Source organism: Ovis canadensis, chromosome 4 (assembly GCF_042477335.2).
Source record: "Ovis canadensis isolate MfBH-ARS-UI-01 breed Bighorn chromosome 4, ARS-UI_OviCan_v2, whole genome shotgun sequence".
In the NCBI taxonomy this organism is placed as follows: Eukaryota; Metazoa; Chordata; class Mammalia; order Artiodactyla; family Bovidae; genus Ovis; species Ovis canadensis.
The window spans coordinates 74,603,962-74,630,328 of record NC_091248.1 but is presented as its reverse complement, the minus strand read 5'-3'; the positions used below and the strand labels follow the sequence as shown (position 1 = coordinate 74,630,328).

Here is a 26,367-nt window from a genome sequence, read left to right as displayed (position 1 = left end):
TTAATTATATGTTCTATTGTTATTCTTTTAGTGGCTACCCCAGAGATTACAATGAGTATTCTAGACTGATTACAATTTGAAATACATTAGTGTTTTTACCACCACCAAGAAGATGCAGAGGTGTTAGGACACTTTCATTGAATTTACCTTTTCTCATGTTTTATTCTAATATTGTCATGTATTTTGGTTCTCAGACTTCCCAGGTGGCTCAGTTGTAAAGAATTGTTCTGCCCATGCAAGAGACGTGGGTTTGATCCCTGGGTCAGGATGATCTTGCGTTGGGGGAGATCCCCTGGGTAGAAGATGGCAACCCACTCCAGTATTCTTGCCTGGGAAATTCCATGGACAGAGGAGCCTGGCAGGGTACAGCCCATGGGGTTGTGAAGAGTCAGACACGACTGAACAACTGAGCACATATTTTGTTTTCCCTATATTTTGAAACTCACAAAGCATTATAATTATTGTTACCATATATCTTCAATATTTATTTAGGTTTACCCATATTTACTCCTTGTTTCGCTTCTTCCTTTCTACATGCATTACTGACTTCCATCTTGGATACACTTTTGCTCTTCGTGAACAACTTCTGCTCATTCCCTTAGCAGGTTATAAATGTCTGCAGGTTTTAAATTACCTCAATTTTGATTGATCCAGAAATGTTATATATTGTCTTCAAGATAATTAATATATTCATCGAATAAGGAGTTTTAAATTGGTAGTAATTTTCTTTCATAGTTTTGAAGGTGTTCTTTCCTTTCTTTTGGGTTTCATTGTAGGGAAGTTTATTTTTACTTTTATGGTTGCTCTTTAAAAAATAATTTTCCCCTTCAAATTGATTTTAAGATGATTGTTTGATTTTGGTTTTGGTTGTTAGCAATTTTTCTAGATACAACTAGGTGCAAACTTTCTTCATTTCTGTCCTGCTTGAAGGACATAATGCTTCTGAAGTCTATGTGTTTTTTAAATTATTTAATATTTAAATTTATTACCTCTTTAAACATTGTTTCTGCCCAATTCTTTCCTCTCTTTCTTAGGACACCAATTATGGGGATGTTAGAACATTTCTGTTTGTCTTTTACATTTAAAAAACACCTTTTCCTGTGTCTTTTTTCTGCTTCCCTGTTCTTCAACCTGATGTGTTCTATTGAACTAATTTTCATCTTCTGGGTCTAATTTTCTCTTAGTCCCTACAAGTTGGGTATTTAATTTTAGCTACCTTATCTTTTAATTTCAAATTTTCCATTTGATTTTAAGAGATAGATTCCAGTATAAAATATAAATCCTCTATATTTTACCTAATTTCTTCTCGCTATTGATCACAGTTAAAGTCCCTCAATCCTTTATCTCCTTGCGCATCTGTTTCTATCTTCTATTTATTTTCATGATTTTGGTTATTTAATCTTATCTTCTGACATGCCTATTAATATTTATTGAAATTTGGACATTGTGCATAAAAAATCTGAGAGCAAACTTGTTGATCTGGATGTAGATGTAGGCTGTTATAGTGGTGCTAAATTCCCTAATCTGCTCAATGATTATCTAATTACTGCACCTACTGATTTAGTACCTTGGGAGAAGGAAAAGGCAACCTACTCCAGTATCCTTGCCTGGGAAATCCCATGGATAGAGGAGTCTGATGGGCTATAGTCCATGGGGTCACAAAAGAGTCTGACACGACTTAGCAACTAAACAATAACAACTAATTTAGTTGATTTAAATTGAGCTTCAATCTTGTGATGGCACAGTATTTCTAGTTAATGCCTTCTCCTGAGATATAGCCGTGCAGGGGTTCCACCTGCAACCTAGGGTGACTATAAAGGTACCACCTCCTTGGTAATTTCTAGGCTCTAATTTTTCTCCCTACCCCAAGTATCCTTCACTTCTGAGCTTCCTAGCTACCCCTTCCTGCTTGATTTTTCTGCTTCTGAGTAGCCAGTTACAAACAGGAGCGCCTTGAGTAAAAAAGAGAATAAAAAATGAGGGTCACCTTTTGCATTTCTTTTCTTCTGGGGATTTGGTTTCTTCAGGTTCTCACTGCCTGGCCAGCTTTCTGAAGTGTTGAAACCAATAAACTTATATTCTATCCGTTTGTTTGGGGCTGTTCTCAGAGGGTGAGTTTATCTAAAACAGTCTTCTCTACCATTACTGAAAATTGAAATTTCTTCAGCATGAGTTATTTTGAAGCATGTAACATTTTTATTCCTGTGACACAAATGGTGCACAGCTGCTGAAGCTGAAGATTTTCCAGATGTAAAATATTTCCCTTGTGATTAAAAAAAACAAAATCAGGTGTATTTGTAGCATTATGTTTGAAATTAGAAATGTGAACAATAAGAAGAACTGAAAAATGTTTGCCTAAAATATTAGTGTTCCAACACTGCAAAGGACACCAGAAATTATATGAAATAACCAAACTCATAATTCTAATTAGGGCCTTTAAAGTAGAGAAAACTCAGGGATGGTACAAGTTTGATGCTCCCATAATTTTTTTAAATAGAGAAATGTTAAATTAGAGTTTAAAAATTGGAGTGGTGTTTAAAATATTGATATTTAATAAATTAGCATTTTAAATTCACAGATATCTATATACTATTATATGATTTACAAGATATAGTATTTATAAAATATTAATTTACAGGTTTGATACCTGGTTCGGGAAGATCCCCTGGAGAAGGAAATAGCAACCCACTCCAGTATTCTTGCCTGGATAATTTCATGAACAGAGGAACCTGGCAGGCTATACAGTCCATGATATCACAAAGAGTTGAGCACAACTGAGAATGCACACATACATAGTGTGGCATAAAATGACAGGCAAGTTAGAGCAGTTTGAGGAACTTATATACCTTCAATATTTGCAATATAGCTTTATGATTGTATGTATGGTTTCTTATGAGGATAATGTTAAGGGTCTAAAAAATGAGGCTGTGAACAGACACACTTCCCTCTTCTAGCACTTTAATAGACTATCATTCTAATATTTTCTTTCTTAACTCTAAGTAAATGAGCTGAAGTTAGTGTCATATTGTAGTCAATATTATATACAATGACAGAGATAATCACTGAAATACATTATGAGAGTAGTAATCCCACAGCACGGACTTCATCTCTTCTTTTCAGTTTTGATAATATCACTGTCTTCCCCCACTTCCCATTCTCTACAAAATTCAGTTTGACTACTTTTTAAAAATGGATTCTCATAGTAGTCCTAAAACCTTAAAAAATATTTGACAGTTGCCCTTCCTGTAATTTTGCAACTTGGTGTTCATTTTTAAGAACTTGGTTTTTCAATACTAATGTGTCTGAAATGATCTTGAGGTTTTGTGGTTGCTGGTGATTCTCTGCAGAACTTAAAACACTAGCTTCCTTTTGTTTGGTGAACTGTCTAGGCTGTGTGAGTGCTTGCAGGCCAGGGAAATGCCCAGGCAGCCTTGTTATTAAAAAAGAATTCTATTTGGAAGTCTGTCAGGTGGCCCAACTCTGCACATTTCCCTGGGAAATCTGTCTTATTCAGGTAAGTGCAAAAGGTTTGAGCTGGGGGGCACATATATGGAGGTTACCCATAAAGAGAGCATGCTGGACTTGCCAACACTGTTCAAATTCAGAATCTCCACACAGTCTTACTGTAAAAAAACGAGTTTATTTACACTGACCACAACTCCTCATTTTAGAAAGAATTGATCTGTTCTTCTTGTGTAGTACACATGATGCTGAGTGTGACACTCAATTTTTATTAGGGCTTAAATATGAACAAAAATGTTCTCAGAATGTGTTGGAAAAAAAAAAAAGAATTCTGGCTAAAAACGTCATATAAGAAGTCTTTAAGGAATCTGGTATTGTTTTCAAATAGTATTCAAATGTTTATCTTTGAAGCAGTTTTAGTATTTTTATTATGAAAATCTTTAAACTCTATCATTGGTAATATTGTCATACATACTTTGAAACCATTCTGGCAACCCTAACTGATAGAAGAAATCAGTAGTAATTAGGTACTTTGAAATTTCTAAAAGAATATATTCAAAATAGCACATGTGATTTTGTAATAATAGTTATTATAATTCTTTGTATTTCATGTTTATAGTACTACATTACAGAATAATCTGAAAATAACGTTAAAAATCACTTAATTAGAAGTTAACAATAGCATCTGTTCAAGTATTTTGCTTTAAGTAAATTCCTTCCATACCACTATTTCTGTTTACAAAAAGTATTACATTTCAAACATGTGGAATAGAAAATATTCAAAGCAAAAAAACAAGTAACACACAATCTGAGTTTGAGAGCTTAGTCTTGCTTCTTTAACAAATTTGTGAGGATTTTGGGTAGGTCACTAAGTTCTCTGGATTTCAACTTCCTGAAAAATGTCCAATTATTTATCTAGGAAATTGTTTATTAAGTACTCCAAGTATATAATTTCTTGTTTTCTTTTTATTGGGTTTAATTCAATCAATGTTAGTCAATATTTTAATTATCAACAGGAATAATGAGAGACCAATGGATGAGAAATCAAGTATGAATCAGGTATGAATCCTAGTCCTCTATTTTATAGTAACTGGCTGAGTGATTTGAAAAATATTTTCTAACCATTTGGAAGCAAGGATTGGCAATTTTTTTCTATAGGGACTAGAAAGTGAATAATTTAGGTTCTGCAAGTCAATAGGTAAAATTGAAGATAATGTACAGACTCTTACATAACTGTTTAAAATGTAACTATTTGAAAATGTAAAAGCCATTCTTACGTCAGGCTATAAAGAAGGAGAAAGGTACCAGATCTGGCTTCAAGGCCATAATTTTCCAGTTCTGATTCTTGGGAATGATTTTTAACAATTATAAAATGGAAGATATAGACTCACTCATGTGACCCCAAAGGAGTTCATGAATGATACTTTAAGGTAGTTCACCAATCCCCTAATATTGTATACAAAAATCTGAGTGTTTGTAAGTATGTATTTTTTTAATGGGAAACAAACTTCCACAGATTTCCTTAAGAGCAGGAAATCATTCTTTTAGGATGATTTTTTAAAAAAAATCTTTGTATTCTGTCTGGAATGGAACTTCCCAGGTGGCACAGTGGTAAAGAATCGACCTGCCAATGCAGGACGCACAAGAGATGCAGGTTCAATCCCAGGGTGAAGATACGAGGAGTAGTAAATGGCAACATACTCCAGTATTTTTACCTGGGAAGTCCCATGAACAGAGAAGCCTGCTGGGCTCCAGTCCATGGAGTCGCCTGACTGGAATCGGAACCAACTGAGTAACTGAGCACACATTCTGGAATGGTGTTTGTGACATACTGACTATTCAACATCTCTGGAATGAGTATATAAATGAATGAAAGGATGAATGAATGGAAAGTTAAAGACACCATCATTGAGATTATGTAGCATAGATACTGAAGGCTTAGAGCCCCAAATGCTCTAAAAACAGTAGTTGCTAAATCCAAAGATTGCCTTTTCTTTTGAATTTGGATGTAACTGGGATTTCAAAATACTTGGTCAACTAAAGTTTGCAGTTCCTGAAGATTATGCCATTTTTTAAAAAGAGTGAAGTTGGTTGAATTTAATTGACACATTACAGGTTTTCCCTGTAACCTAGCCTCTGGGATCAGGGAACTGGAGAATAAAGTTTTGTTAATGAATAGTGGCACTCTTGGCATCAGGCAGGAGACTGCACTGGCTGGAGCGCTACACATAAACGGAAGGTTTTCCTGGGCAATTCAGAAATCAGACCTAATAGAATTTAGGATAGCACTCTGCTCCTTGACAGAGAAGTTCAGTCTGGCCCTCAGTGCCTGGTTAACTGATGACACCAAATTCTGAGCTCCGTTGGCTGGGGAGTCCCCACAGCTACCTGGAGTGGGAAATGGCTTGAGATCCAAACATCCCTCTCTTCTCTCTTTATGAATAATTTCATTTTCTGAAAGAGCAATTCAATCTACAATAGCTGGTTTACTGTTCATTCATTTCTTTAGGGAAATTTAAATTCTAAGATTGAAAAGAATGTAAGAAATGCTTACTGAAGAACCTACACAGCTTTGTATAATCTGGTACTATGCCTGAAACATCCTTATTCAAAGAGTGCACCCCTCCTCCTCCCCTGCCTACACTATCCCTCCACCTCACAAACAGCAACTCGCAGTTTACTTTGTGGTGTGTTTACATACTGCGCCTGTGCAGTATCTGTGTATTCAAGGGTACCATGGTTAGGTAGCATCACTGACTCAATGGACATGAGTTTGAGCAAACCCCAGGAGATAGTGAAGGACAAGGAAGCCTGGCATGCCCAGTCCATGGGGTTGCAAAGAGTTGGATATGACTTCGCTATGGAACAACAATAATAATTTGCTCAACTACGTAGAGGTTGTGCTAGAGTCATGTCCCGGGATCTGTTAGGGGTTAAGATTAGTCCCAGACAGAGTCCAAAAACCAAGGCCTTCATGTGTGCAATCACAAATACATAACTCATTACTGTTCTTGGTCCAAGGTCCCACTTAAACGATGACAGGAAGCTCAGTCTCTTCTTGAGGATCTCTGAGACCTGGTTTACATACTCTACAAATCCGAGACCGAGGGTGTCCCTCACTCTTACTGCCCTCCGGTCTGTCTGTGGGCCATCTCCCCACTTGTCTGGTCTGCTTTATTCCAACAGGTAGACAAGGACCTTCCAATTCCCTCTCGCACACAACTAACTTGAATCCATGACACCCTTTGTTGGGACAAACTCTTGCTGGGACCAGATAATCAGTATTTTAGGTGTTGTGGGCCATACAATCTCTGTTGTAACTACTTCATTTTCCAGTTGTAGTATAAAAACAGTCAGAGAAGATATATAAATAAATAAGCATTCCTGTGATCAGATAAAAACTTTACACACATGGCTGGCCCATGGGCTATAGTTTGCTGGCCCATGAAATATATTGAAGGCTTGATAATAGCTTAAGAAATTACAATGTTTTAGACAGAAATGAACAATTCCAAACCTAGGGAGTACCTTCTTCCCGATAGCCATTCTCATTAGTCCTTGTTTGAGGCCATGCTTCTGGGGCCTACCTATAATCCCAGGCAGAGGTCTTCTCTCTTCTTTATCCTTACAACCACAAATCAAGTCACTTCCTTCCTGCATTAATCACCAGCTAAGTTCAGTTCAGTTCAGTTCAGTCGCTCCGTCGTGTCCAACTCTTTGCGACCCCATGAATTGCAGCACGCCAGGCCTCCCTGTCCATCAACAACTCCCGGAGTTCACTCAGACTCATGTGCATTGAGTCAGTGATGCCATCCAGCCCTCTCATCCTCTGTCGTCCCCTTCTCCTCCTGCCCCCAACAGCATCAGGGTCTTTTCCAATGAGTCAACTCTTCGCATGAGGTGGCTAAAGTATTGGAGTTTCAGCCTCAGCATCAGTCCTTCCAATGAATACCCAGGACTGATTTCTTTTAGGATGGATTCATTGAATCTCCTTGCAGTCCAAGGGACTCGCAAGAGTCTTCTCCAGCACCACAGTTCAAAAGCACCAATTCTTCGGTGCTCAGCTTTCTTCACAGTCCAACTCTCACATCCATACATGACCACTGGAAAAACCATAGCCTTGACTAGATGGACCTTTGATGGCAAATTAATGACTCTGCTTTTTGATATTCTATCTAGGTTGGTCATAACTATCCTTCTAAGGAGCAAGCGTCTTTTAATTCATGGCTGCAATTACCATCTGCAGTGATTCTGGAGCCCCCCCAAAATAAAGTCTGACACTGTTTCCCCATCTATTTGCCACAAAGTGATGGGACCAGATGCCATGATCTTCGTTTTCTGAATGTTGAGCTTTAAGCCAACTTTTTCTCTCTCCTCTTTCACTTTCATCAAGAAGCTCTTTAGTTACTCCTCACTTTCTGCCGTAAGGGTGGTGTCATCTGCATATCTGAGGTTATTGATATTTTTCCCGGCAATCTTGATTCCAGCTTGTGCTTCTTCCAGCCCAGTGTTTCTCATGATGTATTCTGCATATAAGTTAAGTAATCAGGGTGACTATATTCAGCCTTGACATACTCCTTTTCTAATTTGGAACCAGTCTGTTGTTCCATGTCCAGTTCTAACTGTTGCTTCCTGACCTGCATATAGGTTTCTCAAGTGGCAGGTCAGGTGGTCTGGTATTCCCATCTCTTCCAGAATTTTCCAAGTTTATTGTGATCCACACAGTTAAAGGCTTTGGCATAGTCAATAAAGCAGAAATAGATGTTTTTCTGGAATTCTCTTGCTTTTTTGATGATCCATCGGATGTTGGCAATTTGATCTCTGATTCCTCTGCTTTTTCTAAAACCAGCCTGAACATCAGGAAGTTCATGGTTCATGTATTGCTGAAGCCTGGCTTGGAGAACTTTGAGCATTATTTTACTAGCATGTGAGATGAGTCAATTGTGTGGTAGTGTGAGCATTCTTTGGCATTTCCTTTCTTTGGGATTGGAATGAAAACTGACCTTTTCCAGTCCTGTGGCCACTGCTGAGTTTTCCAAATTTGCTGGCATATTGAGTGCACAGTTTCACAACGTCATCTTTTAGGATTTGAAGTAGCTCAACTGGAATTCCATCACCTCCACTAGCTTCGTTCGTAGTGATGCTTCCTAAGGCCCACTTGACTTCACATTCCAGGATGTCTGGCTCTAGGTGAGGGATCACACCATCGTGATTATCTGGGTCATGAAGATCTTTTTTGTATAGTTCTTCTGTGTATTCTTGCCACCTGTTCTTAATATCTTCTGCTTCTGTTAGGTCCATACCATTTCTGTCCTTTATCGAGCCCATCTTTGCATGAAATGTTGCCTTGGTATCTCTAATTTTCTTGAAGAGATCTCTAGTCTCTCCCATTCTGTTCTTTTCCTCTATTTCTTTGCATTGATCTTGAGGAAGGCTTTCTTATCTCTCCTTGCTATTCTTTGGAACTCTGCATTCAAATGGGAATATTTTTCCTTTTCTCCTTTGCTTTTCACTTCCCTTCTTTTCACAGCTATTTGTAAGCCCTCCTCTGACAGCTACTTTGCTTTTTTGCATTTCTTTTCCATGGGGATCATCTTGATCCCTGTCTCCTGTACAATGTCAAGAACCTCTGTCCATAATTCATCAGGTACTCTGTCTATCAGATCTAGTCCCTTAAATCTATTTCTCACTTTCAGTGTATAATCTTAAGGGATTTGATTTAGGTCATGCCTGAATGATCTAGTGGTTTTCCCTACTTTCTTCAATTTAAGTCTGAATTTGGCAATAAGGAGTTCATGATCTGAGCCACAGTCAGCTCCCGGTCTTGTTTTTGCTGACTGTATAGATCTTCTCCATTTTTGGCTGCAAAGAATATAATCAATCTGATTTCAGTGTTGACCATCTGGTGATGTCCATGTGTAGAGTCTTCTCTTGTGTTTTTGGAAGAGGGTGTTTGCTATGACCAGTGCTTTTTCTTGGCAAAACTCTATTAGCCCTGACCCTGCTTCATTAGGTATTCCAAGGCCAAATTTGCCATTACTCCAGGTGTTTCTTGACTTCCTACTTTTGCATTCCAGTCCCCTATAATGAAAAGGACATCTTTTGGGGGTGTTAGTTCTAAAAGGTCTTGTAGGTCTTCATAGACCTGTTCAACTTCAGGTTCTTAAGCATTACTGCTTGGGGCATAGGCTTGGATCACTGTGATATTGAATCCCCACGTCCAAGGAGTGGTGGCTGCGGGGTGCACGAGGGCTGAGAGGAGCTACTTCACGTTCAGGGTCAGGAGGGGCAAACAAGTCCAAGGTAAGGAGCAGCGGCTGTGCTTTGTTGGAGCAGCTGTGAAGAGATACCCCATGCCCAAGGTAAGAGAAACCCAAGTGAGATGGTAGGTGTTGTGAGAGGGCATCAGAGAGCAGACACACTGAAACCATAATCACAGAAAACTAGCCAATCTGATCACACGGACCACAGCCTTGTCTAACTCAATGAAACTAAGCCATGCCCTGTGCAGCCACCCAAGATGGATAGGTCATGCTGGAGAGGTCTGACAGAATGTGGTCCCCTGGAGAAGGGAATGGCAAACCACTTCAGTATTCTTGCCTTGAGAACCCCATGAACAGGATGAAAAGTCAAAATGATAGGATACAGAAAGAGGAACTCCCCAGGTTGCTAAGAGCCCAATATGCTACAGGAGATCAGTGAAGAAATAACTCCAGAAGAATGAAGGGATGGAGCCAAAGCAAAAACAATACCCAGCTGTGGATGTGACTGGTGATAGAAGCAAGGTCTGATGCTGTAAAGGGAAATATTGCATAGGAACCTGGAATGTCAGGTCCATGAATCAAGGCAAATTGGAAGTGGTCAAACAGGAGATGGCAAGAGTGAACGTCGACATTCTAGGAATCAGCGAACTAAAATGGACTGAATGGATGAATTTAATTCAGATGATCATTATATCTACTACCGTGGGCAGGAATCCCTTAGAAGAAAAGGAGTAGCCATCATGGTCAACAAAAGAGTCCAATATGCAGTACTTGGATGCAGTCTTAAAAATGACAGAAAGATGTCTGTTCATTTCCAAGGCAAATCATTCAATATCACAGTGATCCAAGCCTATGCCCCAATCCCCAGGTAGAGGATGTGAAAAATTAGTTCATATCATATCATCTCTGAAGAGCAAGTCCCATTGAACAGAACTGTGGTCCATCTAGGTCTGAAGCATGTTCAGGACTCACAGTGGCACTTACCTTCCATTTGTACACCTAAAAGACTCACCAAAATTTTGCCTTCTTGATTAAAATCACAGTCTGCCCTAAAAACTCTTTTCATAATTTTTCTTACAATTTTGGTAAAGTATACATAACAGAAAAATGACCATTTTCACTATTTTTATATGTACAGTTCACTGGTATTAAGTACAGTCATTGCAACTAACACTCTCCAGATCTTTTTCATCATCCCAAGCAGAAACTCTGTGCCTTTTAAACAATAACTTCCCATTCCTCCCTGCCCTGGCCCTTGGTAACCACCATTTTATTTTATGTTTCTTTGAGTTTGACTAGTCAAAGTTATTCACACAAACGGAACCATAATATCTGTTCTTTTGTGTGAAAAGCAAATTATGGCTTGTATTCTTAAAATTACATGAAAAAATAAACTGCCTGTCTATTCTGGCTTCCAGCTTTCTCTTGACTGGAAATATCAGGGACTAGAGAACACCTGACTCTATCAGTCAGTTCATTCACTCAGTAATATCCGACTCTTTGCAACCCCATGGACTGCAGCATGCCAGGCCTCCCTGTCCATCACCAACTCCCAGAGCTTGCTCAGACTCATGTCCATCCAGCTGGTTATGCCATCCAACCATCTCATCCTCTGTCGTCCCCTTCTCCTCCTGCCTTCAATCTTTCTCAGCATCAGGGAGTTTTCCAGTGAGTCAGTTTTTTGCATCAGGTGGCCAAATTATTGGAACTTCAGCTTCAGCATCTGACCTTTCAATGAATATTCAGAACTGATTTCTTTTAAGATTAACTGGTTTGATCTTATTATTGTCCAAGGGACTCTCAAGAGTCTTTTCCAACAGCACAGTTCAAATGAATCAATTCTTCGGCATTCAGCTTCCTGTTTGGTCCAACTCTCACATCGATACATGACTAATGGAAAAACCATAGCTTTGACTAAACAGACCTTTGTTGGCGAAGTGATGTTTCTGATTTTTAATATGCTGTCTAGGTTGGTCATGGCTTTTCTTCCAAGGAGCAAGCATCTTTTTATTTCATGGCTGCAGTCACCATCAGTAGTGATTTTGGAGCCCAAGAAAAGAAAGTCTGTCACTGTTTCCATTGTTTCCCCATCTATTTGCCATGAAGTGATGGGAGTCCCATGATCTTTGTTTCTTGAATGTTGAGTTTTAAGCCAGCTTTTTCACTTTCCTCTTTCACTTTCATCAAGAGGCTCTTTAGTTCCTCTCCGCTTTCTACCATAAGGATGGTGTTATCTGCATATCTGAGGTTATTGATTGATATTTCTTCTGGTAATCTTGATTCTGGCTTGTGCTTCATCCAGCCTGACAGTTCACATGACGTATACTGCATATAAAAGTTAAATAAACAGGATGGCGATATACAGTTTTGATGTACTCCTTTCCCAAGTTGGAACAAGTCCATTGTCCCATGTCCAGTTCTAACTGTTGCTTCTTGATCTGCATACAGATTTCTCAGGAGGCAGGGAAGATGGTCTGGCTCTATACTCTTCATGAGTCATATCCCACTATTCTCCTGTTTGTTTCCTCAGCATCAACAATTAGGACATCTCATTTTCCCCAGACTGCACGTGGCACATTACCTGCTTTGCAATATTGGGATCCATAACTTTAATGCCACCAAACGGCAATGGTTTTAGGAGCTCTGTGAACCAGGGGCGGAGTAATGTGTTTATTTATTATTTCACAGCAGGTACAGTGGTATTTATGATTAATTCATCATGGACTGCATAAGATTATTTTAGTGTAGGTCTTATCTTTCCTACACTGTAATCTCTTTGCAAAGTCATGACCATATCTAATGAAGATTATTCTATGCAAGGACTTAATTTAGAGAAACTTTAGTTGGGATTTGAACATAAATTCAAGAATTAAGGAAAAAACTGCCACATTCATCAGTTACCTCCTTCCTTTCTCCCCTTCTCTCAATCTCTTTCTGTCCATGCTCCTTTAAACATAATCTACCCTATAAACGGGCTTCCCAGGTGGCTCAATGGCAAAGAATTCACCTGCCAATGCAGCAAATGCGGGAGATGTGGATTTGATCCATGAGTTGGGAAGATCCCCTGGAGAAGGAAATGTCTATCCACTCCAATATTCTTGCCTGGAGAATCCATGGACAGAGGAGCCTGGCGGACTCTAGTCCATGGGATTGCAAAAGAGCTGGACACTACTTAGTAACCAAACAATACAATACCCTATAAACATCTCTACCAAAAGGAATATTGTTGAATTGGTCTGTTTCAGATCTCTTCCCATGAAGAAAATCTGATGTAAAATTCTTTAGTTTCTCTTGAGTTTTCAGGAAAAAATGTAACAAAAATATAGGAATTATATCTACTTCACTCTTTATGCTATTGTGGAAAGAAAGACAAACAGATATATTCAAACATTTGTTTATGTTCTCTGCTTTCCAGGAAGCAACAATATAGCTGGAAAGACACAATTTATCCATGTGAAAAAATGCAAAGGTTGTAAGTCATTATGAGACTCTGGCCATCAATGGTTTGACTGATCTACCTGGGTGACTATGAAGGCTTGTGGTTAGGCGGTTGATTCTTTCTTATCTCATATTCCTAATCTTGTATTTTAAGTGCTAATAGCAAAGACATAACCCACAGCTGCTCCAAGGGGTTAAGTCTAAGGGAAAGAGGAATAGAGAAGGTTCTAAGATGTTCAGAAAGACAATCTATGCATCCTGGCCCCATGCCCAACATGGTGTAATATATACAAGAGAGGCTAACACACGGGAAGACAAAGGCTTTATTCCTCACTACATTGGCTTTCTTTAGAAAAGACAGAGATTCTCTCTGCCGTTATACACTTCCAAGTGACACACACATCTGCCATGCCCCAGACCCAGATGACTCAGTGGTAAGGAATCCTCCTGCCAATATAGTTCAATCCCTGGACTGGGAAGATCCCCTGGAGAAGGAAATGGCAACCCACTCCAGTGTTCTTGCCTGGGAAATCCCATGGACAGAGGAAACTGGTGGGCTATGATCCAGGGGGTTGCAAAGAGTCAGACACAACTGAACATACACACAGTGAAGAGACCTAGTCAACTTCAACAGTCCTCAGCTTCTGTGTCAGTAAAAGGTAGATCACAATATCTAACTCAAATGAGAATTATGAAAAAAAAAAAGAACACTTAAAATGCCTGACATAGTATTATTCAATAATTATTACTTTTCTTCCACCACCACTGTACAGTTTATAGTTTTTAAATACAAATAAAACAAACTGACATTATTCCCATCTCACTGTCCCATCTGTCAATGTCTTTCAGCCAAAGACCATAGGGACACCTATAGCTGGACACCTTGAGTTTATGATTCACTGCAGGGAGGGGAAGGTCTAAGCATGTGTGGGGTTCACTCTATACTGGATGCTGTCAGAAAGCAGAAACAATTTTATGCTCAGCAAGGAAAAGGAAACCATTAATTTTTAACCAGGAAAGGGGGGTATTTGTCATTTTATGGCTAGTCCTGTGACCTTGTGTTTGCCTGTGCTCAGACAAAATTACACAGGGACCTTGTTTTGTCTCATTTTATCAGAGCAACTATACTCAGGTATTTTCTTCTGAGATGAAACAGAATGTAGGGGAGAAGTTGATATTTACTTAAATATTTATTTAAATGAAGAGATCGAACATTTGGCGGGTAGTTTCAGCATCAGGCTTAGCTTTAATCTTCCCAACAGTCTCACATGTATATTATCTACATAAGGTGGGCTATGAAGCCAGAGCTAGCTGAATTCTAACTACAGAAACTTCTAGTCTGATGTGCTGCTGCCTTATTGAGCTGTGCTTTGGATATCATTGGATTTCATGAATAAATTCCTGTCCATCACTCTCAATGGATCACCTTCAACTTTACTTCCAACAGAAAAGATCCTTTTATCTATAATCAGAGACTGGCAGCACTTTTTGTTGTTGTAAAAAGATAGATAGCAAATATTTTGAGTTTTGTAGGCTAATTTGGTCCCTATCAAGACTACTCAACTGCCATTGTCACAGGAAAGAGCCATAGACCACATGTGAACAGATGCATGTTTAACTCTGAAAATTTGGGTTAGGGTGAATGTGGAAACTGACATTCAGTAACATCATAGCATCTGAAGAAGATTGCATGTCCACTCAACCTCCAGTTCCCTTTTTATAGATTCCTCTTTTGGCAAGGCATAACATAGTGTCTGAGTTAAAAACAATGATCACCTACCATCAGCATATCAGATTGTCTTCATTTTTGGGTGGAAAGATGGGGTGAGGCACGTCGCAGGAGATGTTCTACTCAATCTCCCCAAGCATATGTGATGTCACTGCTCTGGTGAAAAGAGATTTTTTTATTAGAATCTCCCATTCTTCAAATGTGCAGAAAAATGCAGGTGTGTATGGGTAACTGACACATATATTTTTATAATTTCATACTTAAAACTGCATATCACACAATGATATTTTTCAGGTAAATTGAAACAGTACTATAGTTTATATATTCATTTATATTGTTTATCCAGATCCTACATATTTCTATGAGATTGCCTAATAGGCAACATTGTTTTTTATAGAGGAGTCCAACCTATGTTCTCCTCCCAAAAAGCTTAATTTACAATGCATCTGCCCTAGGAAATCTATGAATAACCTAGCCTGGGTGCTTCATCCTTCCTGTTCAACCAGGATTTGTACCTTCTGTTTAAAGTACAAATAAAACAGACTGAAGCAAATATGGACCCCAATGATGCATGAAACTATATCATTGTAATGGGACATTCTTATAGTATATATACTTCTAAGAGTTCCATTTGAAAATTAGGGACAATAAATCTCGCAATTCACTTCTAATTAGGTAAGTTAAAAATAAGTCCTCTAAGTGCTCAAAATGGAGTATGGCAGAAAGAGAATGTATTAATATTTTCCCTGATAAGCCCTGTCATCTCAACTCTCTTTTAGTTTATCCCCACCTAGAGTTGCCAAATTTAGAAAATAAAATTCAGGACTCTCTGTTAAATCTGAATTTCAGATAAATGTCAATGGTTTGTTTTTGGTTTTTTTGTTTTTTTTTTTTTAGTATAGGTATATCCCATATATTGCATGGGATACATATACAAAAATAATGATCTGTTACTTATCTGGATTTTAAATCTGAGTACTCTGTATTTTATCTGTCAGCTCTACACACAAATCCTTAAGGTTCAGTTTTCACATAGTGAGTTTTCTGATTTGACAGAATTTGATTCAATTTCCTGTTCAGCCACATAAGAGCACTTAAGCAACCTATTAATACTGAAATAGCCTGAAAGTAGTAATTCTCATTGTGGAGAGTTATCATAAGGATTGCAAGGAGAGAGTGGAAATAAACCATACTCGTGAGGGCCAGGAATAAGCAGTTGTTCGACAAGGATTGTCCAAATGTTTATTTCCTTTTCTTCCTTGAACTTTTTTCTCTTCTTCCCCAATTTTTCTGAAAAGAATTAGGTGCTACTCCCTAATAGACTGTACTTATTTCATACAGCATTTATTATACATGACTTACAGCCTATTTTATAATGATAATGGATACACTAACTTTTTTCTTCCATCCCTTCCTTTCTTACTTTTTATTTCTTTAGAGTTTGCCAGGTATAGCATTTTAATTTTTTTTTCTTTTAAGTTTTCCAGGCCCTTTTATTTAAGATGTATCTAAATAATGGATTCGAATGGATTTTTAAAAAATTTTTATTTTTACTTTATTTTACTTTCCAATACTGTATTGGTTTTGCCATACATTGACATGAATCCACCACGGGTGTACATGAGTTCCCAAACATGAACCCCCCTCCCACCTCCCACCCCATATCATCTCTCTGGATCCTCCCCGTGCACCAGCCCCAAGCATCCTGTATCCTGCATCAAACATAGACTGGCGATTCATTTCTTACATGATAGTATACATGTTTCAATGCCATTCTCCCAAGGAATTTAGAAAGATGGTAATGATGGCTCTGTATGCGAGACAGCAAAAGAGACACAGATGTGTAGAGCGGACTTTTGGACTCGAATGGATTTTTAAATATAAATCTGAGAATCTTTTTTGACCGTGAACTTTGGTCTACTTAAATGAATTATTAATGAAATGTGCATCTAGTTCTACCTTTAAATTTTTTGTTATCTGTTTGTATGCCTTGTTGTAGGTTTCATTTTTTGCCCCTTCCTTCCTTCTTCCTTTCTTTCCTCCTCTCCTATGTTCTTTTCTTTTGGACTAACTGAATTTGCTTTTTCTTCACTTCATTTTCCCCCATTACTAGTTTGGAAGATAAGCATTCTATTTTTATTATTCCAGTGTTGTTAAAGAATTATGAACTTCCATGTAGTTTAAAAACCCTGGAATAAAACAATGTCTTACTTTCATCCTAAGTAATACACAGATCTTAGAACACATTGACAGAGAACCCCCTCCCAACTTGTATTTTTATATGTAAAACTTCAGTGATGTCATTACCCAATATTTTAGTATTGTCTTGTATTTTTATCCAATAGATATCTTTAATATTGTTATTTTATACAGAATCTGATTAGTCTTGCCATATATTTAGTTTCTTTGATTAACATTCTTTTCCGCTGTAACTTAGACTTTCCTTCTTGTATAACTTCATTTCTTTCTTAAATATATCCTATACATGTTCCTTTAGAAAGAATATATTGGTGTTATTCTCTTTCAATTTTCATTTGTACGAACGGTCTTTTTCTTGTCCACATTCTTGAAAGACAAGTTTGCTGTGTATGCTTTGTAGGTTGATGGTTACTTTCACTCACCGTTCAAGGTAATATCATATCATATTCTTGCCTCCACTGCTGCTTTAAAAAACCCACCTATCTCTGTAAAAACTTTTCTTTTTAGGTGATCCATCCTTTCTAACTGGCTGCCTTAAAGATCAGCATCTCTTTTTCTTTAGTATTCTGCAGTTTCACTAGGCTGTGTCTAGGTATGGGTTTCTTCTTACTCACCGTGCTTAAGATTTTGACCTTACTGAACCTGACAGTCAATGTTTTTCATCAAATCTGGAAAATTCTCAGCCATTATCTCTGAGAAAATTGCCTTTACTTTGCTCTCTATCGTTTCTTCTGGAACAAATTTAACCTCTATGTCACTTCTCTTTTGTGCTAAGAAAAGTATACAATGGGCTTGCTCTTATTATTTTCCTTTCTGAGCTGCATTCTGAGAAAGTTTTTTTCCTATCTATTTTAGAGCTCACCAATTTTTATTTTCTTTGTCGAATATGTCTTTTGAGATTCTGCTTCTATTGATATATGTTTCATTTTCAAAATAGATTTTCAGTTATTTGGCAAACTGCATGATCAGTATTTTAAAATCACTTATGATAAAGATTTTATTTGTTTATATATTTATATTTGCATTGGCATTTGTGTCTGCCATGTGGTTTTTAGCCAGATATCCAGAAACCCTAGGCCAGTTTGAAAACTGCTTGTACCAGCCTTTCTTCAGTTTGCTGGGAAAACACTGAAGGAGGGGATAAAGTGAGCTTCCGGACTTGTTAAACCTAATTTAAAATGACAAAAAAATGAAAGGCTGATAGAAAAGAAATGAAACCCTGAGGTTGGGAATTCAATTTGAGATTGAGACAGTGGTGTTCATTCTTGGATGCCCGTTGGAAATATCTGAAGAGCATTGAAAAAATATGGATACCTAGGCCCCTTCCCAGAAGTAAGAACCATGCATTAGTGTTTTCCAAAACCTTTCAGGCAATTCTACCATGCAGCCAGCATTGATGCATAAACCAGAGTATCATGGAAATAACAACACTCTAGGTGTTCCAAACAGGGAGGAACTTAATATAGAGGATGAGAGGCTGCAACAGCACTGGAAGGGCTGTAAGAATAAAGATTAGAAGCAGTTGCTGATTTTTTTCTGGAAATCAGGAGGTACAGGAATCTCACAAAAGCACCACTGAAAACTACAGCTATGCATGATCCAAGGAGGGTTATTCAGAGGAAGACTGAGATCCTTCATTAGCAGGGTTTATCTACTCTTGTCTAAGTCCTCACGCTGGATGTTGTTGACACAGAGTCATGGCGTGTCTTCCATTTCACTTTCAGATTGCCATGGGGATACTTACTACTGGTGGCATCTAACACTAAACCCTCTGGTCAGAGACCCCAAAGGATGCAGAGAAGGGGGGAAATGGTGCAATTCTGTCAACAGGTTGAGAATCACTGGTTTGGGATCGGTGAACCTCCAAAATTCAGAACTCAAAGGGACGCGGGCCTGTCAGTAACTCTGAATATCAGAATGCTTGTAAAAGATCCATGAAGGCAGTTTGAGGTTAAACTGTCTCAGTGGAGAGAAATTTTCTCAACCCTCCAGATTTCTGTAAGTACTAAGAGGAAGTGGAAATATTTTTTACCACCGTACAGTGCCTTTAACTTTTCCAACAGTGATAAAGAATTCACAAATGAATCATGAAAAGAATCTATAAGAAGAGTCTTAGTCACGTGAATCAAAAGCTATACTTTACAGAGACAGCTGAATCTGGTATTCAAATGGAGAGGTTTAAAGATGGAGACCATGAAAACGCAACTGTTAATAAAAGGAAAATGCATCTTTGTTTTTCATGCCATTGCCTCTTAATAAGCAAGTTACAGAGTGAATAATATAAGGCTATTTTCTTTCTTTCTTTTTTTTTTACATAAATATTATAGGCCATATCGCTCAGTCATGTCCAACTCTTTGCAATCTCATGGACTGTACAGTCCATGGAATTCTCCAGGCCAGAATACTGGAGTGAGTAGCCTTTCCCTTCTCCAGGGGATCTTCCCAAATCAGGGATTGAACCCTGGTCTTCCACATCGCAGGTGGATTCTTTACCATCTGAGCCACAAGGGAAGCCCAAGAATACTGGAGAGGGTAGCCTATCCCTTCTCCAGCAGATCTTCCGGACCCAGGAATTGAACCAGGGACTCCTGCATTGCAGGCAAATTCTTTACCAACTGAGTATCAGGGAAACCCAGGCTGGCATGGGTTAAGAAAAATTTTAAAAAGCTGTGGTGGTTCTTCTCCTGTTCCCTCTTTCTGAGAGTAACCACTCGCTTGGTGTGTTCCCTAGTTCTCTATCACGGCTATGACCTCTTCCTCTTTCTCTCCTACACTTCCTCAACCTTCTTCTCTTCTTCCCATTGCCTCCTTCCTGTTAAAGTGTCTGATAGTGGAGCCAGCCAGAGATGTGGTCAGATCTGTATGGGGTTTATCAGAGGTGGGGTCAGCTCAGACTCTGCCTATGGGGAAAATATCACGCTAGAGTTAGACAGCTAGTACCTCCTAGACCATCTCCTGTCATAACAATATTGAATGTATATTGTGTGTCAAGATGTGCTTAGAACCATGATTTGTACCTACTTAGTACCTTGTATATCACTATTACTAAAATATTCACAAAAGCTTTACGAAGTGAATAATCTTACTATTCCCATTTTATGCATGAAGAATCTGTAGGTTTTAAACAGATTGAATAACTTGCTCAATTTCAAGTGGCTAACATCCTAAAAGATGCTTACTCCTTGGAAGAAAATTTATGACCAACCTAGAGAGAATGTTATAAGGCAGAAACATTACTTTGCCAACAAAAGTCCATCTAGTCAAAGCTATGGTTTTTCCAGTAGTCATGTATGGATATGAGAGTTGGACTATAAAGAAAGCTGAGCTGTGAAGAATTGATGTTTGTGAATTGTGGTGTTTGAGAAGGGACTCTGTATTATACATTGTGTCCCTTGGACAGCAAAGAGATCAAACCAGTCCATCTTAAAGGAAGTCAGTCCTAAATATTCATTGGAAGGACTGATGCTGAAGCTGAAACTCCAATACTTTGGCCACCTGATGTGAAGAACTGACTCATTTGAAAAGACCCTGATGCTGGAAAAGATTGAAGGCAGGAGGAGAAGGGGAAGACAGAGGATGAGATGGTTGGATGGCATCACCAACTGGATGGACATGAGTTTGAGCAAGCTCTGGGAGTTGGTGATGGACAGGAAGGCCTGGCATGCCTCAGTCCATGGGGTCACAAAGAGTTGGACATAACTGAGTGGCTGAACTGAACTGAACATCCTGATCAAGTGGTGAGCATCCCAGTGTGTTCTGAGTTTTCCTGATTATGTGTATGCTTCCAGTTCTGCCACGATAATTTAAGAAGGACACTGGCAAACTAGAATGTCCAAATCATCTGGCCATATGAGGAGGTGCTGGAAACCACATCACCTTTATCACATTTATGGAGTGCGGTGTCTATTCCTAATCTTATGATGTGTTTTATGTAGACTATCCCCATGCAAGTAAAATATTTAGAGCAATAGCTTTGTGGAATATGTAATATTATAATCTTCCAACTGACAGATAAGGAAAATGAGGTATGGGGATATTAATTAAGTTGCCCAAGATGGCCGAGCTAGTGAATAATAAAGCCAGGACTTCAGTGTCAAAGCTTATAATCCCACATTATGCTGGAAACCTTAGTTACTTGTCTGAATAAGAAGAGATGACAGCATACAGAAGTTGAGAGAAAAGGCAGATGACAGGAATATTCAGTTGATGAAAAATATAATTTTAAAAGGAAAAATACTTTTTTCAGTGCTAACTTCCCTTCTGTATCTTATGAAAATTACTGTTCTTCCTCTTCTCCCCTTTTTGTTCTTAAACAAAGTGAAAGTGACACCTCAGAGAAAATAGGAAAAATGTTTATGTTGTAAAGATCCCCAAAATAGAACTATGACTATAGTGGGGTTGTTAGAGGAAGGTAGATTTCTGTTCAATATAATAAAGAACGTTACAGCTATTATTTTTATCTAACAATATCACAGACTGTCTTAAAAAATGTGAATTTTATGAAGCTGAAAGTGTCTTTGTGGATGTGAAAGAAATTTCTTAAATTGAAAACATACACTTTGGAAAGTGTATGACCTCTTAGATAATATGAGACCTCTGAGATGCTTTGGATCTAGAAGTTAGCTCATTTAAACCATCACTGAAGCCCAGTAGATTTAAGAATGCAATTTTATACGTGGCCATACTGAAGCATGATGAGGAAAAATGGCTGAACCTAGGTAAAGGGCTAATTTAGTCAATGAACTGAGCTCTGATCTAGTCTTTTATTCCATCGGCAATTTTTGTCCAGTTGTCTCCTAACAAATTACTTGGCAAAAAAGCTGGCCAAATGCAGTCTGTGTTCCAATTATACACAGAGTTGCTGTTCTTCCTAAATTTATTTTTGTGCTAAGAGACACATTTCTTCCTCCACAGCTTAATGGGAGTTCTAACAGTGTGGTGACAAAGGAAGGTATCATCCCCAGGGAGTAGTGAAAGCTAAAAGTGCCCTCCTAAGACCTGGAAAAATGAGTAAATGATGTCATGTCTGAGCAGAACTCAGTGTTGCAGGAGAGGCATGAGTCCCCCTTGGGAAAAGGCGATGACTTCAGGAAACTGGTGATGGAAAACAGGAGGACAGGTGCAGGGCCTGACCCCAGATAGACAGGATCCTATCTTTGCATAACCTTTGGCTTCATTATATAAGAGGGTTTGCACAGAAACAAAATGTCAAAGTCCAAATGCCTTGCTTAAAGTACTCATTCAAAATAATAATAATAATAATGGCAGTTTTCATGGATTACACTGTATGCTCAGGTATGGTGTCTTACCCACATCTTGTCAACATTTTATATTATGTATACAAAGGAATGAATTAGACAAGGCTGTGGTCCTAGTGTGATTAGTCTAACTCAATGAAACTAAACCATGCCTGGGGGCAACCCAAGACGGGCTGGTCATGGTGGAGAGAGCTGACAGAATGTGGTCCACTGGAGAAGGGAATGACAAACCACTTTGGTATTCTTGCCTTGAGAACCCCATGAACAGTATGAAAAGGCAAAATGGTAGGATATGGAAAGAGGGACTCCCCAGGTCGGTAGGTGCCCAATATGCTACTGGAGGTCAGTGGAGAAATAACTTCAGAAAGAATGAAGGGATGGAGCCAAAGGAAAAACAACACCCAGCTGTGGGTGTGACTGGTGATAGAAGCAAGGTCTGATGCTGTAAAGAGCAATATTGCATAGGAACCTGGAATGTCAGGTCCATGAATCAAGGCAAACTGGAAGTGGTCAAACAAGAGATGGCAAGGGTGAACGTTGACATTCTAGGAATCAGCGAACTAAAATGGACTGGAATGGGTGAATTTAACTCAAATGACCATTATATCTACTACTGTGGGCAGGAATCTCTTAGAAGAAATGGAGTAGCCATCATCGTCAACAAGAGTCCGAAATGCAGTACTTGGATGCAATCTCAAAAACGACAGAATGATCTCTGTTCATCTCCAAGGCAAACCATTCAATATCACAGTAATCCAAGTCTATGCCCCAACCAGTAATGCTGAAGAAGCTGAAGATGAACGGTTCTATGAAGACCTACAAGACCTTTTAGATCTAACACCCACAAAAGATGTCCTTTTCATTATAAGGGACGGAATGCAAAAGTAGGAAGTCAAGAAACACCTGGAGTAACAGGCAAATTTGGCCTTGGAGTACAGAATGAAGCAGGGCAAAGACTAACAGAGTTTTGCCAAGAAAACATACTGGTCATAGCAAACACCCTCTTCCAACAACACAAGAGAAGACTCTATACATGGACATCACCAGATGGTCAACACCGATATCAGATTGATTATATTCTCTGCAGCAAAAGATGGAGAAGCTCTATACAGTCAACAAAAACAGGACCAGGAGCTGACTGTGGCTCAGATCATGAACTCCTTATTACCAAATTCAGGCTTAAATTGAAGAAAGCAGGGAAAACCGCTAGACCATTCAGGTATGACCTAAATCAAATCCCTTATGAAGTGAAAATAGATTTAAGGGCCAAGATCTGATAGATAGAGTGCCTGATGAACTACGGAATGAGGTTCATGACATTGTACAGGAGACAGGGATCAAGACCATTCCAATGGAAAAGAAATGCAAAAAAGCAAAATGGCTGTCTGGGGAAGCCTTACAAATAGCTGTGAAAAGAAGAGAAGCGAAAAGCCAAGAAAAGGAAAGATATAAGCATCTGAATGCAGAATTCCAACGAATAGCAAGGAGAAATAAGAAAGCCTGCCTCAAGATCAATGCAAAGAAATAGAGGAAAATAACAGAATGGGAAAGACTAGTGATCTCTTCAAGAAAATTAGAGATACCAAGGGAACACTTCATGCAAAGATGGGCTTGATAAAGGACAGAAATGGTATGGACTTAACAGAAGCAGAAGATATTAAGAAGAGGTGGCAAGAATACACAGAAGAACTGTACAAAAAAGATCTTCACGACCTGGATAATCACGATGGTGTGATCACTCATCTAGAGCCAGACATCCTGGAATGTGAAGTCAAGTGGGCCTTAGAAAGCATCACTGCGAACAAAGCTAGTGGAGGTGATGGAATTCCAGTGGAGCTGTTTCAAATCCTGAAAGATGATGCTGTGAAATTGTGCACTCAATATACCACCAAATTTGGAAAATGCAGCAGCGGCCACAGGACTGGAAAAGGTCACTTTTCATTCCAATCCCAAAGAAAGGCAATGCCAAAGAATGCTCAAACTACCACACAATTGCACTCATCTCACATGCTAGTAAAGTAATGCTCAAAATTCTCCAAGCCAGGCTTCAGCAATACGTGAACCATGAACTTCCTGATGTTCAAGCTGGTTTTAGAAAAGGCAGAGGAATCAGAGATCAAATTGCCAACATCTGCTGGATCATTGAAAAAGCAAGAGAGTTCCAGAAAAACATCTATTTCTGCTCTATTGACTATGCCAAAGCCTTTGACTGTGTGGATCACAATAAACTGTGGGAAATTCTGAAAGAGATGGGAATACCAGACGACCTGACCTGCCTCTTGAGATATCTGTATGTAGGCCAGGAAGCAACAGTTAGAACTGGACATGGAACAACAGACTGGTTCCAAATAGGAAAAGGAGTACGTCAAGGCTGTATATTGTCACCCTGCTTATTTAACTTCTGTGCAGAGTACATCATGAGAAACACTGGGCTGGAAGAAACACAAGCTGGAATCAAGATTGCCGGGAGAAATATCAATAACCTCAGATATGCAGATGACACCATCCTTATGGCAGAAAGTGAAAAGGAACTAAAAAGCCTCTTGATGAAAGTGAAAGAGGAGAGTGAAAAGTTGGCTTAAAGCTCAACATTCAGAAAACGAATATCATGGCATCCAGTCTCATCACTTCATGGGAAATAGATGGGGAAACAGTGGAACCAGTGTCAGAATTTATTTTTTGGGGCTCCAAAATCACTGCAGATGGTGATTGCAGCCTTGAAATTAAAAGACGTTTACTCCTTAAGAAAAGTTATGACCAACCTAGATAGCATATTCAAAAGCAGAGACATTACTTTGCCGACTAAGGTCCGTCTAGTCAAGGCTACGGTTTTTCCAGTAGTCATGTATGGATGTGAGAGTTGGACTGTGAAGAAAGCTGAGTGCCGAAGAATTGATGCTTTTGAACTGTGGTGTTGGAGAAGACTCTTGAGAGTCCCTTGGACTGCAAGGAGGGCCAACCAGTCCATTCTGAAGGAGATCGGCCCTGGGATTTCTTTGGAAGGAATGATGGCAAAGCTGAAACTCCAGTACTTTGGCCACCTCATGCAAAGAGTTGACTCATTGGAAAAGACTTTGATGCTGGGAGGGATTGGGGGCAGGAGGAGAAGGGGACGACAGAGGATGAGATGGCTGGATGGCATCACTGACTCCATGGACACGAGTCTGAGCGAACTCCGGGAGTTGGTGATGGACAGGGAGGCCTGGGGTGCTGCGATTCATGGGGTCGCAAAGAGTCGGACACGACTGAGCGACTGAACTGAACAAACAAAGGAAGCTGAGAACTTAAAGGCTTATAAAGACTGTATTATACATTGTTTGTTTTTTATCTTCAAAATGACCTTGAGATAGAGCTGTTATTGTGGTTTTAACTAAGCTAAAGAAAGCTATATATAGATGTAGAAAACATAGGGGCTATTCTGAGTATATCTAAAGCCGTTGTTTGTGTCTGTCACCACAGTCACTATCATCAGGCAGCTAAGAAATACAGGGAAAACTAGAAGGTCCTACTATATAGCACAGGGAACTATAGTCAATATCTTGTGATCAATCATAATGGAAAAGAACATGAAAAAGAATGTATGTGTATGTGTATATAGACATATACCTGTATATAGATATATACCTGTATATAAGGAAATGGCAACCCACTCCAGTGTTCTTGCCTGGAGAATCCCAGGGACGGGGGAGCCTGGTGGGCAGCCGTCTATGGGGTCGCACAGAGTCGGACACGACTGAAGCGACGCAGCAGCAGCAGCAGCATAAAAAATGAATCATTTTTCTATATTGCAGAAATTAACTCATTGTAAATCAACTATACCTCAATACATTAAAAAGTTTATTTTTAAGAAAATTGAAATGAGAAAGGAAAATAAAGAAATACAGGGCAATTTTACATGATGGAGGAATTACTAGAAGAACTAATGGTTTTAAAATACTTTTGTAATAATGAAACTTATATTCATATTACTGAAGAAAATTTGGCAAACACTAAAAAAAATTGCAGAAAGGGAAATAAA

General features: G+C 38.8%; 1 protein-coding gene across 2 annotated transcripts in view; it reads left to right on the top strand.

Annotated features, from left to right (window-relative positions):
• The first annotated feature begins 3,300 nt into the window (after positions 1-3,300).
• The window catches only part of GPR141 (G protein-coupled receptor 141), a 65,775-nt gene continuing 42,708 nt past the window's right edge, over positions 3,301-26,367 (top strand). Inside the window, exons 1-2 of one of the 2 annotated variants that reach the window (XM_069588022.1) lie at positions 3,326-3,514; positions 4,479-4,521. The gene's annotated coding sequence lies outside the window, so the exon portion shown is untranslated. Of the gene's footprint in view, positions 3,515-4,478; positions 4,522-26,367 lie in introns of both variants that reach the window. The other variant, XM_069588021.1, reaches the window with a different exon arrangement.